Below are 15356 nucleotides of genomic sequence, written 5' to 3'. Positions count from 1 at the left end.
AATAGCAGCTGCATTGTTGAAATCGGCCGTTACTCCGACTCCGTTGGAAGTAGTGGATGCGGCCTGTCCTGAGGCCGCGGTTATGCCGCTGCTGGAGTCGGCTGCGACCGATTTAGCGGGCCCTGTGATTCCAGCCCCCGAGGACCCGGTTCTCCCCATTTGCCACCTGACCCCAGCGGCTGCTGGGCCGCAGAAATCTTCGGCCGTTTCTGTCTTGCGGTCTTTTTCAGCGGAGTCCCGCCCACCGGACTCCAGGGCCCGTGCTGTTCCCTCCGTGTGGGAAGCGGAGGTGATCAGGAAGAAAAAGGCCCGGGAGCAGGAAGTGTGGAACCTGCTCCACACTCAAGGAGAGGCCGTCATGGAAAAGAAGAGGACTTAAATGGACACCCTCAGTATCCCCGTGGAGCCCTCACCTCTGTCCATTGAGAGTGGTATAGACTGTCAGGAGTTCGATGCACCGTTGTGCAGATTATAAGGACAGTTGCATTTAGAAAAAAATTTTGTTGTTGTTTAACTGATGCAACTATTTTCTCTCTCTCTTTCTTTCTTCTTTCTATGTTCTTTATATACGAAAATATGTTTACCTGACAGAACGGGGATACGGAAAAGTGGAGGAGTGTCCAGGTCCAAGGAAGGGGGGGAGGAAGAAAGAGGAAATGCAATGTTATGTTATATTTTGGTTTTAAAAGCAAGAGAAAATGAAAAAAAAAAATTTATAAAAAAATGGGGTACTTGTGCTATTATAAAGTTGTATGATGTATAATATGCAAAGTAAAATGCAACAGGTCCGGGTTAAGGGAAGGTCTGCGGGACCAAAGGAAAGTGTGAGATCCGGTAGGGATCTAAGAGTTGAGGTCTGGGAGACCGGGACGCCGACCATGACATGTAATTGAAAGAAGGAAAATGAATGGGAAGATGTGAGAAAGACAGCCGTCCTAGGTCAGGTCCCCGACACCACGGACACCCCTGAAGAAGGAAAGGCGGGCGCCGGCAATGATCTGGTAGGTGAGTGGCCTCGATCATGGCGTACCGGATAGTGAAAGGTAACAGTAGGGGAGAGTAGGGGAAAGATACACGCCGTAGAGAGAATACGGGTGTACCTTGCCCAATTTGAAAGACGTTGTCATGTGGCGTGCGCGCTGGTGAGTAGCAGTAGGCTGCTCAGAGCATAGTGCTCCCAGTATGGTTCGGCCCCCGCAGATAGTGGGTTTGGCTCAACTTCTGGTCCGACAACAGAATGTAGGTGTAGATTCAGAACGACGAAGGCAGGGATGACGATTGTCGAGGACGACAATGGACAAAGGAAGGGGGAGTGTATGGAAGGTGACCTGACGGACAGACCGACTAGTCAGAGTGAAGAAAGATAGGTTTGCACAGTGTAGGTAGGAGACAGTGATTACAGTGGGGAAACAACTAGGAAAGTGTAGTGGACGTGCAGTACCTTGGGATGACCATTAGATGGCAGGGTGGAGTGTGAGCAAAGGACTTTACAGCAGCTTAGGGCTTTAGAAACCGTTGGTCATGGGGGGCGTGGTGACAGTTAGTGACAGTTTCAAGGAACCGGGGAAGTTATAAATTCTGAGAGAGGGTTCCAGAAGGTTCCAGTCCCCAGGGGGAGCCCAGGTGACAGGAGGACTTCGCCAGTCTGTGTGCCCTGAGGAGAATCCGACCAAGGGGACTGAGGAGAGGAAACGTCAAGGGGGTGGTCCTGACAGGGAAGGACCGCAGCAGAGACAAGGCTCTGGGTGGAAGACACCGTATGTGTTATGACGAAACTGACCAGTAAAGTGCTGTTGGTGTACGGGCCTAAGGCGGCCACAGTAACCGAGCTGTCAGGATTGTTACAGTGTGAGACGGGACATGACGTATAAATACGTCCCTAGTGTAACATACGGTGTTGGAGCGGCCCTGAACACGGAGGGCAGAGAGAGATATCGCGGTGTACCGCGAGGACCGTCAGTCGGACGGTGAGCAATAAACTTGGACCTGTTGCACCCAGAATCTGCCTCATCGTGTCTCTGTATCATCTCTGCGCGGTACAAAAGTAGGACCACCCCCCCCCCAGCTCGGCACCCCACCACCGACACTACATTTGGCGTAGTCGGCAGGATCGCCGCCGCTAATACGCTATCTTCTGCGGCAGGCCTACAACTGAAGGACTGAGGAAAACTTGGACTGCTCTATTTCGGATTATAAATACCTGTGGACTAAAAATTACTGACCTGTGGATTACAAATTGGGACGCTGTGTCGGATCTGTGTTGCTTGCAGAGGATCCAAGGCAGTAGCTGATTCTGCCCAAGATGGCGGTATTACTTCAGCGCAGAGGAGAGGTCCGGGTGTTTGCAGTTGTTCAGAGTGGACTGGGACCCCCTCCAACGTACCCCAAAAGGAAGCAATATATGCCCGGAGACCGACGTTTCCATATATTGGACCCTGGCAGATGGATGGAAAGGTCTGCCAACGCCCCACCCAACAGGAGGAGTGGCACAGAAGAAAAACTTGGCTGCGGCTGTCTGACGCCATTCGAGTGCTGCCCAATGGACGGTATGAGATGCTGCGGGTGTCGGGGCATCGGCCGCCTAGAGTGGCAATGGCGGCGAGAGATGGAGCTGCACCAGAAGTCATCTTCAGATTTATGGGCAGGCAGCGGGATGCTGAGCCGGGGAGCGGAGCCTGAGGGAAGTCAGCGAGAACGGCTGCCACCAATACCAGCAGAGGACTTCTCAGCGGAGCCCCCGAGTCCGGAGGGAAGGCCCGCAGGACAGTGGAGCAAGGAACGGAGGCTGCGGGGGAAACTGCGTGATGATGGAACGGAGGCCGCAGCGCCGGGGAAGGTGGGAGTACCCCCGGCCCTACCAGTGCCTCCGCAAGCGGCCCCCACCATTCTGCTGCAGCACGCGGCCCCCTGCGCACCGGAAGGCCTAGTTACCACGGGCCCCGTGGTGTATGCAGAGCTGAGCGAGGTCCCCGCTCATGTCCCCGAACTACCCCGCCTGGAGTCACCAGTGCAGAGCTCACCCAAAGAAGATGCTGCTGCGCTTTCCCTGCTAATAGCAGCTGCATTGTTGAAATCGGCCGTTACTCCGACTCCGTTGGAAGTAGTGGATGCGGCCTGTCCTGAGGCTGCGGTTATGCCGCTGCTGGAGTCGGCTGCGACCGATTTAGCGGGCCCTGTGATTCCAGCCCCCGAGGACCCGGTTCTCCCCATTTGCCACCTGACCCCAGCGGCTGCTGGGCCGCAGAAATCTTCGGCCGTTTCTGTCTTGCGGTCTTTTTCAGCGGAGTCCCGCCCACCGGACTCCAGGACCCGTGCTGTTCCCTCCGTGTGGGAAGCGGAGGTGATCAGGAAGAAAAAGGCCCGGGAGCAGGAAGTGTGGAACCTGCTCCACACTCAAGGAGAGGCCGTCATGGAAAAGAAGAGGACTTGAATGGACACCCTCAGTATCCCCGTGGAGCCCTCACCTCTGTCCATTGAGAGTGGTATAGACTGTCAGGAGTTCGATGCACCGTTGTGCAGATTATAAGGACAGTTGCATTTAGAAAAAAGTTTTGTTGTTGTTTAACTGATGCAACTATTTTCTCTCTCTTTCTTTCTTCTTTCTATGTTCTTTATATACGAAAATATGTTTACCTGACAGAACGGGGATACGGAAAAGTGGAGGAGTGTCCAGGTCCAAGGAAGGGGGGGAGGAAGAAAGAGGAAATGCAATGTTATGTTATATTTTGGTTTTAAAAGTAAGAGAAAATGGAAAAAAAAATTATAAAAAAATGGGTACTTGTGCTATTATAAAGTTGTATGATGTATAATATGCAAAGTAAAATGCAACAGGTCCGGGTAAGGGAAGGTCTGCGGGACCAAAGGAAAGTGTGAGATCCGGTAGGGATCTAAGAGTTGAGGTCTGGGAGACCGGGACGCCGACCATGACATGTAATTGAAAGAAGGAAAATGAGTTGGAAGACGTGAGAAAGACAGCCGTCCTAGGTCAGGTCCCCAACACCACGGACACCCCTGAAGAAGGAAAGGCGGGCGCCGGCAATGATCTGGTAGGTGAGTGGCCTCGATCATGGCGTACCGGATAGTGAAAGGTAACAGTAGGGGAGAGTAGGGGAAAGATACACGCCGTAGAGAGAATACGGGTGTACCTTGCCCAATTTGAAAGACGTTGTCATGTGGCGTGCGCGCTGGTGAGTAGCAGTAGGCTGCTCAGAGCATAGTGCTCCCAGTATGGTTCGGCCCCCGCAGATAGTGGGTTTGGCTCAACTTCTGGTCCAACAACAGAATGTAGGTGTAGATTCAGAACGACGAAGGCAGGGATGACGATTGTCGAGGACGACAATGGACAAAGGAAGGGGGAGTGTAGGGAAGGTGACCTGACGGACAGACGGACTAGTCAGAGTGAAGAAAGATAGGTTTGCACAGTGTAGGTAGGAGACAGTGATTACAGTGGGGAAACAACTAGAAAAGTGTAGTGGACGTGCAGTACCTTGGGATGACCATTAGATGGCAGGGTGGAGTGTGAGTAAAGGACTTTACAGCAGCTTAGGGCTTTAGAAACCGTTGGTCATGGGGGGCGTGGTGACAGTTAGTGACAGTTTCAAGGAACCGGGGAAGTTATAAATTCTGAGGGAGGGTTCCGGAAGGTTCCAGTCCCCAGGGGGAGCCCAGGTGACAGGAGGACTTCGCCAGTCTGTGTGCCCTGAGGAGAATCCGACCAAGGGGACTGAGGAGAGGAAACGTCAAGGGGGTGGTCCTGACAGGGAAGGACCGCAGCAGAGACAAGGCTCTGGGTGGAAGACACCGTATGTGTTATGACGAAGCTGACCAGTAAAGTGCTGTTGGTGTACGGGCCTAAGGCGGCCACAGTAACCGAGCTGTCAGGATTGTTACAGTGTGAGACGGGACGTGACGTATAAATACGTCCCTAGTGTAACATACGGTGTTGGAGCGGCCCTGAACACGGAGGGCAGAGAGAGATATCGCGGTGTACCGCGAGGACCATCAGTCGGACGGTGAGCAATAAACTTGGACCTGTTGCACCCAGAATCTGCCTCATCGTGTCTCTGTATCATCTCTGCGCGGTACAAAAGTAGGACCACCACCCCCAGCTCGGCACCCCACCACCGACACTACATTTACCCAGAAAAAAAAAAAAAAATGAAGGGTCGGTGGTGGGGTGCCGAGCTGGGGGATGATAGGGGGTGGTCCCACTTCTTACCGCGCAGAGATGATAACAGAGACACGATGAGGCAGATTCTGGGTGCAACAGGTCCAAGTTTATTGCTCACCGTCCGACTGACGGTCCTCGCGGTACACCGCGATATCTCTCTCTCTGCCCTCCGTGTCCAGGGCCGCTTCAACACCGTACGTTACACTAGGGACGTATTTATACGTACGTCCCGTCTCACATTGTGACAATCCTGACAGCTCGGTTACTGTGGCTGCCTAAGGCCCGTACACCATCAGCACTTTACTGGTCAGTTTCGTCGTTACACATACGGTGTCTTCCACCCAGAGCCTTGTCTCTGCTGCGGTCCTTTCCTGTCAGGACCACCCCCCTGACGTTTCCTCTCCTCAGTCCCCTTGGTCGGATTCTCCTCAGGGAACACAGACTGGCGTGGTCCTCCTGTCAACTGGGCTCCCCATGGGGACTGGAACTTTCTGGAACCCTCCCTCAGAATTTATAACTTCCCCGGTTCCTTGAAACTGTCACTAACTGTCACCACGCCCCCCATGACCAACGGTTTCTAAAGCCCTAAGCTGCTGTAAAGTCCTTTGCTCACACTCCACCCTGCCATCTAATGGTCATCCCAAGGTACTGCACGTCCACTACACTTTCCTAGTTGTTTCCCCACTGTAATCACTGTCTCCTACCTACACTGTGCAAACCTATCTTTCTTCACTCTGACTAGTCCGTCCGTCCGTCAGGTCACCTTCCCTACAGTATGGTTCGGCCCCCGCAGATAGTGGGTTTGGCTCAACTTCTGGTCCGACAACAGAATGTAGGTGTAGATTCAGAACGACGAAGGCAGGGATGACGATTGTCGAGGATGACAATGGACAAAGGAAGGGGGAGTGTAGGGAAGGTGACCTGACGGACGGACGGACTAGTCAGAGTGAAGAAAGATAGGTTTGCACAGTGTAGGTAGGAGTCAGTGATTACAGTGGGGAAACAACTAGGAAAGTGTAGTGGACGTGCAGTACCTTGGGATGACCATTAGATGGCAGGGTGGAGTGTGAGCAAAGGACTTTACAGCAGCTTAGGGCTTTAGAAACCGTTGGTCATGGGGGGCGTGGTGACAGTTAGTGACAGTTTCAAGGAACCGGGGAAGTTATAAATACTGAGGGAGGGTTCCAGAAAGTTCCAGTCCCCAGGGGGAGCCCAGGTGACAGGAGGACTTCGCCAGTCTGTGTGTCCTGAGGAGAATCCGACCAAGGGGACTGAGGAGAGGGAAACATCAGGGGGTGGTCCTGACAGAAAGATACCGCAGAAGATACGAGGCAGTGAGTGCCATATACCGTATTTGACACGACGACTGACCAGTGAAAGCGCTGTTGGTTATTGGGCCTAGGGCGGCCACAGTGGCGGACCTGGCAGGAGCGTCGAACAAGTGAAGGAGGGGCAGTACGCATATGTACGTCCTTATTGTAAAAGTACGGTGTGTAAACGGCTCTGGAAACGGAGGGCCGATAAGTGAAGAAACGTGCGGTGTGCTGCGGAGGCCGTCAGGCGGACGGCAAGTAATGAAATAAACTTGGACCTGTTGCACCCAGAATCTGCCTCATCGAGTCTCTGTTATCATCTCTGCGCGGTACAAAAGTAGGACCACCCCCCCCAGCTCGGCACCCCACCACCGACCCTACATTTGGCGTAGTCGGCAGGATCGCCGCTGCTAATACGCTATCTTCTGCGGCAGGCCTGCAACTGAAGGACTGAGGAAAACTTGGACTGCTCTATTTCGGATTATAAATACCTGTGGACTAAAAATTACTGACCTGTGGATTACAAATTGGGACGCTGTGTCGGATCTGTGTTGCTTGCAGAGGATCCAAGGCAGTAGCTGATTCTGCCCAAGATGGCGGTATTACTTCAGCGCAGAGGAGAGGTCCGGGTGTTTGCAGTTGTTCAGAGTGGACTGGGACCCCCTCCAACGTACCCCAAAAGGAAGCAATATATGCCCGGAGACCGACGTTTCCATATATTGGACCCTGGCAGATGGATGGAAAGGTCTGCCAACGCCCCACCCAGCAGGAGGAGTGGCACAGAAGAAAAACTTGGCTGCGGCTGTCTGACGCCATTCGAGTGCTGCCCAACGGACGGTATGAGATGCTGCGGGTGTCGGGGCATCGGCCGCCTAGAGTGGCAATGGCGGCGAGAGATGGAGCTGCACCAGAAGTCATCTTCAGATTTACGGGCAGGCAGCGGGATGCTGAGCCGGGGAGCGGAGCCTGAGGGGAGTCAGCGAGAACGGCTGCCACCAATACCATCAGAGGACTTCTCAGCGGAGCCCCCGAGTCCGGAGGGAAGGCCCGCAGGACAGTGGAGCAAGGAACGGAGGCTGCGGGGGAAACTGCGTGATGATGGAATGGAGGCCGCAGCGCCGGGGAAGGTGAGAGTACCCCCGGCCCTACCAGTGCCTCCGCAAGCGGCCCCCACCATTCTGCTGCAGCACGCGGCCCCCTGCGTACCGGAAGGCCTAGTTACCACGGGCCCCGTGGTGTATGCAGAGCTGAGCGAGGCCCCCGCTCATGTCCCCGAACTACCCCGCCCGGAGTCACCAGTGCAGAGCTCACCCAAAGAAGACGCTGCTGCGCTTTCCCTGCTAATAGCAGCTGCATCGTTGAAATCGGCCGTTACTCCAGCTCCGTTGGAAGTAGTGGATGCGGCCTGTCCTGAGGCCGCGGTTATGCCGCTGCTGGAGTCGGCTGCGACCGATTCAGCGGGCCCTGTGATTCCAGCCCCCGAGGACCCGGTTCTCCCCATTTGCCACCTGACCCCAGCGGCTGCTGGGCCGCAGAAATCTTCGGCCGTTTCTGTCTTGCGGTCTTTTTCAGCGGAGTCCCGCCCACCGGACTCCAGGGCCCGTGCTGTTCCCTCCGTGTGGGAAGCGGAGGTGATCAGGAAGAAAAAGGCCCGGGAGCAGGAAGTGTGGAACCTGCTCCACACTCAAGGAGAGGCCGTCATGGAAAAGAAGAGGACTTGAATGGACACCCTCAGTATCCCCGTGGAGCCCTCACCTCTGTCCATTGAGAGTGGTATAGACTGTCAGGAGTTCGAAGCACCGTTGTGCAGATTATAAGTACAGTTGCATTTAGAAAAAAGTTTTGTTGTTGTTTAACTGATGCAACTATTTTCTCTCTCTCTTTCTTTCTTCTTTCTATGTTCTTTAAATACGAAAATATGTTTACCTGACAGAACGGGGATACGGAAAAGTGGAGGAGTGTCCAGGTCCAAGGAAGGGGGGGAGGAAGAAAGAGGATCTGCCATGTTATGTTGTTATATGTTGGTTTTAAAAGCAAAAGAAAATCGAAAAAAAAAAAAATTATAAAAATGGGGTACTTGTGCTATTATAAAGTTGTATGATGTATAATATGCAAAGTAAAATGCAACAGGTCCGGGTAAGGGAAGGTCTGCGGGACCAAAGGAAAGTGTGAGATCCGGTAGGGATCTAAGAGTTGAGGTCTGGGAGACCGGGACGCCGACCATGACATGTAATTGAAAGAAGGAAAATGAATGGGAAGATGTGAGAAAGACAGCCGTCCTAGGTCAGGTCCCCGACACCACGGACACCCCTGAAGAAGGAAAGGCGGGCGCCGGCAATGATCTGGTAGGTGAGTGGCCTCGATCATGGCGTACCGGATAGTGAAAGGTAACAGTAGGGGAGAGTAGGGGAAAGATACACGCCGTAGAGAGAATACGGGTGTACCTTGCCCAATTTGAAAGACGTTGTCATGTGGCGTGCGCGCTGGTGAGTAGCAGTAGGCTGCTCAGAGCATAGTGCTCCCAGTATGGTTCGGCCCCCGCAGATAGTGGGTTTGGCTCAACTTCTGGTCCGACAACAGAATGTAGGTGTAGATTCAGAACGACGAAGGCAGGGATGACGATTGTCGAGGACGACAATGGACAAAGGAAGGGGGAGTGTAGGGAAGGTGACCTGACGGACGGACTAGTCAGAGTGAAGAAAGATAGGTTTGCACAGTGTAGGTAGGAGACAGTGATTACAGTGGGTAAACAACTAGAAAAGTGTAGTGGACGTGCAGTACCTTGGGATGACCATTAGATGGCAGGGTGGAGTGTGAGCAAAGGACTTTACAGCAGCTTAGGGCTTTAGAAACCGTTGGTCATGGGGGGCGTGGTGACAGTTAGTGACAGTTTCAAGGAACCGGGGAAGTTATAAATTCTGAGGGAGGGTTCCAGAAGAGTCCAGTCCCCAGGGGGAGCCCAGGTGACAGGAGGACTTCGCCAGTCTGTGTGCCCTGAGGAGAATCCGACCAAGGGGACTGAGGAGAGGGAAATGCTCCATCTTCCCTGGTATCTTCTTTCCATCTCTTTAATGTCCTGGTGGACTCGTTCACCTTGCTCTTCATTCACAGCTCCCAAATTTTCAGGAAAGTTGACTAGGTGGGAATGGAGGAAATGCACTTTCAAACTCATCAGGCAACCTAAAGCTTGAAATAATTTCAGCATTCGTCAGACGATTTTTTTGTAGTCAGGGTCTTTTCTATTGCCTAAAAATTTGTCTACAACATCTTTAAATGCAATCCACCCTTCTTTTTGAGGATGCGTCATGGTATTGATAAACTCTTGATCAGCTATAAGCCTTCTAATGTCTGGCCCGACGAACACACCTTCCTTCAATTTTGCCTCCGAGAGGCCTGGAAACTTGGTGACCAAGTATTTGAAGCATTCTCCATCTTTTGGAAGTGATGTTATGGATTGCTTAATCAATCTCAATTTGATGTGGAGAGGTGGTAGATGAACTTTATGAGGAGGAACCAAAGTTTCTCGGAGGACACTTTTTTCACCAGCTGTGAGCACCCTCGGCTGCCAATTCTTCTTGGTCCAGTGATTTTGTCGGTCTCGACTAGAGTTGAGCGATACCGTCCGATACTTCAAAATATCGGATCGGAATGGATCGGCCGATCTTTAAAAAAAGGATCGGTATCGCCGATGCCGATACCGGAAGTCCCATTCAAGTCTATGAGACTTCCGGTATCAGAATTGGAAAAACCCTTTCCTGCCCTTGTGCAGCCTCTCGGGGGTCTGTACGGGCCTTCCGGGGGTCTCTGCCGGCCTGCCGGGGGGCTGTGCCGGCCTGCTGGTGGGCTGTGCGGACTGCCCGGGGTCTGTACCGGCCTGCCGGGGGGCTGTGCCGGCCTGCCGGGGGGCTGTGCACCCTGTGGGGGTCTGTACCGGCCTGCCGGGGGGCTGTGCCGGCCTGCCGGGGGGCTGCGCTGATGTCCGGGGGTCCGTGCAGGCATCGTCCGATGGGACTACAAGTCCCATCGGGCGATGCCTGCTACCATGACAGTGATTGACACATTAGCCAATGATGGGACAGTAGTAGTCCCATCATCCGGCTAATGTGTTAAATGTAAAAAAAAAAAAAAAAAATACTACATACATACTACATGCATGCTACATACATACTCCATGCTACATACATAGTACATATATACTACATGCATGCTACATACATACTACATACATACTACATGCATGCTACATACATACTACATGCTACATATATACTACATGCATGCTACATACATACTACATGCATGCTACATACATAGTACATGCTACATACATACCACATATATACTACATACATACTACATATATACTACATGCATGCTACATACATACTACATACATACTACATGCTACATACATACTACATATATACTACATGCATGCTACATACATACTACATACATAATACATGCTACATACATACTACATATATACTACATGCATGCTACATACATACTACATGCTACATACATACTACATATATACTACATGCATGCTACATACATACTACATGCTACATATATACTACATACATACTACATACATACTACATATATACTACATGCATGCTACATACATACTACATGCTACATACATACTACATACATGCTACATACATAGTCCATGCTACATACATAGTACATATATTCTACATGCATGCTACATACATACTGCATACATACTACATATATACTACCTGCATGCTACATACATACTACATGCTAAATATATACTACATGCATGCTACATACATACTACATGCATGCTGCATACATACTACATGCTACATACAAACCACATATATACTACATACATACTACATACACTCACTGGCCACTTTATTAGGTACACCTGTCCAACTGTGTGTTAAGACTTAATTTCTAATCAGCCAATCACATGGCGGCAACTCAGTGCATTTAGGCATGTAGACATGGTCAAGACAATCTCCTGCAGTTCAAACCGAGCATCAGTATGGGGAAGAAAGGTGATTTGAGTGCCTTTGAACGTGGCATGATTGTTGGTGCCAGAAGGGCTGGTCTGAGAATTTCAGAAACTGCTGATCTACTGGGATTTTCACGCACAACCATCTCTAGGGTTTACAGAGAATGGTCCGAAAAAGAAAAAAAATCCAGTGAGCGGCAGTTCTGTGGCCGGAAATGCCATGTTGATGCCAGAGGTCAGAGGAGAATGGGCAGACTGGTTCGAGCTGATAGAAAGGCAACAGTGACTCAAATTGCCACCCGTTACAACCAAGGTAGGCAGAAGAGCATCTCTGAACGCACAGTGCGTCGAACTTTGAGGCAGATGGGCTACAGCAGCAGAAGACCACACTGGGTACCACTCCTCTCAGCTAAGAACAGGAAACTGAGGCTACAATTTGCACAAGCTCATCGAAATTGGACAGTAGAAGATTGGAAAAACGTTGCCTGGTCTGATGAGTCTCGATTTCTGCTGCGACATTCGGATGGTAGGGTCAGAATTTGGCGTAAACAACATGAAAGCATGGATCCATCCTGCCTTGTATCAACGGTTCAGGCTGGTGGTGGTGGTGTCATGGTGTGGGGAATTTTTTCTGGGCACTCTTTGGGCCCCTTGGTACCAATTGAGCATTGTTGCAACGCCACAGCCTACCTGAGTATTGTTGCTGACCATGTCCATCCCTTTATGACCACAATGTACCCAACATCTGATGGCTACTTTCAGCAGGATAATGCGCCATGTCATAAAGCTCGAATCATCTCAGATTGGTTTCTTGAACATGACAATGAGTTTACTGTACTCAAATGGCCTCCTCAGTCACCAGATCTCAATCCAATAGAGCATCTTTGGGATGTGGTGGAACGGGAGATTCGCATCAGGGATGTGCAGCCGACAAATCTGCGCCAACTGTGTGATGCCATCATGTCAATATGGTCCAAAATCTCTGAGGAATGCTTCCAGCACCTTGTTGAATCTCTGCCACGAAGAATTGAGGCAGTTCTGAAGGCAAAAGGGGGTCCAACCCCTTACTAGCATGGTGTACCTAATAAAGTGGCCAGTGAGTGTATATACTACATGCATGCTACATACATACTACATACATACTACATGCTACATACATACTACATATATACTACATGCATGCTACATACATACTACATACATACTACATGCTACATACATACTACATATATACTACATGCATGCTACATACATACTACATGCTACATACATACTACATATATACTACATGCATGCTACATACATACTACATGCTACATATATACTACATACATACTACATACATACTACATATATACTACATGCATGCTACATACATACTACATGCTACATACATACTACATACATACTACATACATACTACCTGCTACATACATACTACATACATACTACATGCATGCTACATACATAATACATGCTACATACATGCTACATACATGCTACATACATACTACATGCATGCTACATACAATACATTCATACAATACATACATAGACATACAGTACATATAACATAGCGTAACATACTTACCAATACTTGTCACATTGTTCCCCGAAGCCATTGTCTTTTACAGAATAAATATTAACATAACAAACCACAAAAATACTCACCCATGATCCGAAGCAGTCCACGAGTGTGTCCCACGAGGATCTTGGGTAGAGAACTGCAGCATCAGCTGATGCTGCCGCTCTCTACGGGCTGCAGGAATCCAATGACGGAAGGTAGGTATGCTTCCGCACTGTATTCCTCCGCCACTTAAAAAAAAAAAAGTCCCTAGTCTCACTTTATGGTAAAAGCTGTGTGGGAAAAGCAAATTCTTGCTTTTGAGCATTGATCCGAGTAACTCAGCGGCATCTTTGGGAAGATTCAAGTCTCTTACCAAATCATTCATCACCTCCTGGGAAAACAATTTTGGTCTTGTATCATCTTCAAAGTCAGAACTTGACTCATCATCTGGTTCAGGTATGACTGTACCTTCATCGGAGCTAGTTATCTCTTCCAAGGTAGCAGGGGCCTTGGGTACTGGTATATCTGTGCCATGGGGGATGATACGAATTGCTGAGTGAATATTGGGGTATGAAATGGAATGCTTCCATTTTGAATTATACACTTTCACATCGCATGAACAAAAGTAACAATCGTCACTATGGTTCTTTTGCTCTCACCATACCATAGGAATCCCATAACGGAAAGCTTTTTTCTTACCCTTGAACCAATTTCGGATGTCCTCAACACACCGTTTGCACACTTTATGAGGCGCCCAAGTTTTATCTTGATCTCCAAGCTTTAGTCCGAAATATGCGAAGTATACTTTTTTCACAAAGTCTGTAATATTCAGCTGTTGCTTCAACACTGTATATTCACCACAAATGTAACAGAAACTGTCAGGCGAATTAATACACTTCCGCTGAGCCATAATGCTAATTTTGGGAAACGCGGTTGAATATGATGAGCTAACACGAACTGAGATTAAAAAGTGTGAATAGGCGAGAACCAAGATAAAACAATTGAAACCAGCCCGGGCATGTCAGAGCCCGCTCGTTCAGCTTGCAACATGTTGATGCTGGTATCATTAGCTCACTCTGCAAGTTCTTTTCTTTGAAAGTTATATTTTTTTGGCATTGTATATCTTCAATGCATTGATGTAAATCAATTAATAGTAATTTTGACTTTCAAAACCCTAAGATAAAAAAAAAAAAATTGAGACAAATTTACTAAATTTGAAGAGAATTTTGCATTTTGTGGCAAATCCTGACGTCCAGGATTTTCTTCAATATTTTTTTTCGTTTTCAGCACACCAAAATACATGGAAATTAGATGAAAATAATCAAACAGCTTTTTAGTCGCAGACCTGTGATTATACTGTCTAATGATATGCACTCATTCACATGTAATGATTGCTGTATGGGGAGGCTGGAGATGGGTTTGTAGGGGTCTTTCTATATTTGAGGCCTGGGTCTTATTATAAGTATTGATGGGCAAACCTAAACAGTAAAATTGGAGGTCCAAACCAAACATCAAGTGTTTCCCTAGCTGTCATCTGCATGACAGCATAAGAAACACCGGTGGCTCTAATCAGCAGTAAGATCATTACCACCAGTCAGAGAGTAGCGGCTCTCTTGCTGTCAGATGATAGCATGAGCCAGCAGCTGTGTCCAGTGGTAAAAAGTGTGGCAAACTACAGATTTTTGGCCCCTCATTCATCTAAAAGGGGTTGAGATTTAGGTTCGGGTACTGTTCTGGTACCCCCAAAAAACTTTTTTAAAATGTTCAGCCAAACGCACCGTACCTGAACATCCAGGGGTTTACCCATCACTAATTATAAACCCCTGCCTGTTATTTTAAAAGACACCCATACATTAACCATGGCACGAACAACACAGCATTTAGTAAATTTATAACAAGCAATTTATTATTATTATAAAGTTTTTAAAGGCTTGGGAGAAATGTTTGCAGTCACGCTCTGTGACTGCTGACTGTCCAATCATGACAAAGTGCACCAGTGTTATCAGGCAGTCACGTGACCTCATGTTTGATATTTGCATGAGCCGACAAGATGTAAATAATGGGAACAATGAATGATTCCTTAAGGCTACTTTCACACATCAGGTTTTCGGCGTCAGGCGCGATCCGGAGTCGTGCCGGAATGCCGGATCCGGCAAATGTTTTGTAAAACCTGAAGTGCCGGATCCGGTTTTCTGCCGGATCCGTCTTGTTCTTGACAGACAAAACCGGATCCGTCTCATCCGGTTCATCCGTTTTTCTATCCGTTTTTCTATCCGTTTTTCGACGGATTACGCCGGATCCGGTTTTTAA

This window comes from Dendrobates tinctorius, unplaced genomic scaffold (assembly GCF_039654945.1).
Source record: "Dendrobates tinctorius isolate UK_male_01 unplaced genomic scaffold, ASM3965494v1 ptg000042l, whole genome shotgun sequence".
Classification (NCBI taxonomy): domain Eukaryota; kingdom Metazoa; phylum Chordata; class Amphibia; order Anura; family Dendrobatidae; genus Dendrobates; species Dendrobates tinctorius.
This window is presented reverse-complemented; position numbering follows the sequence as displayed.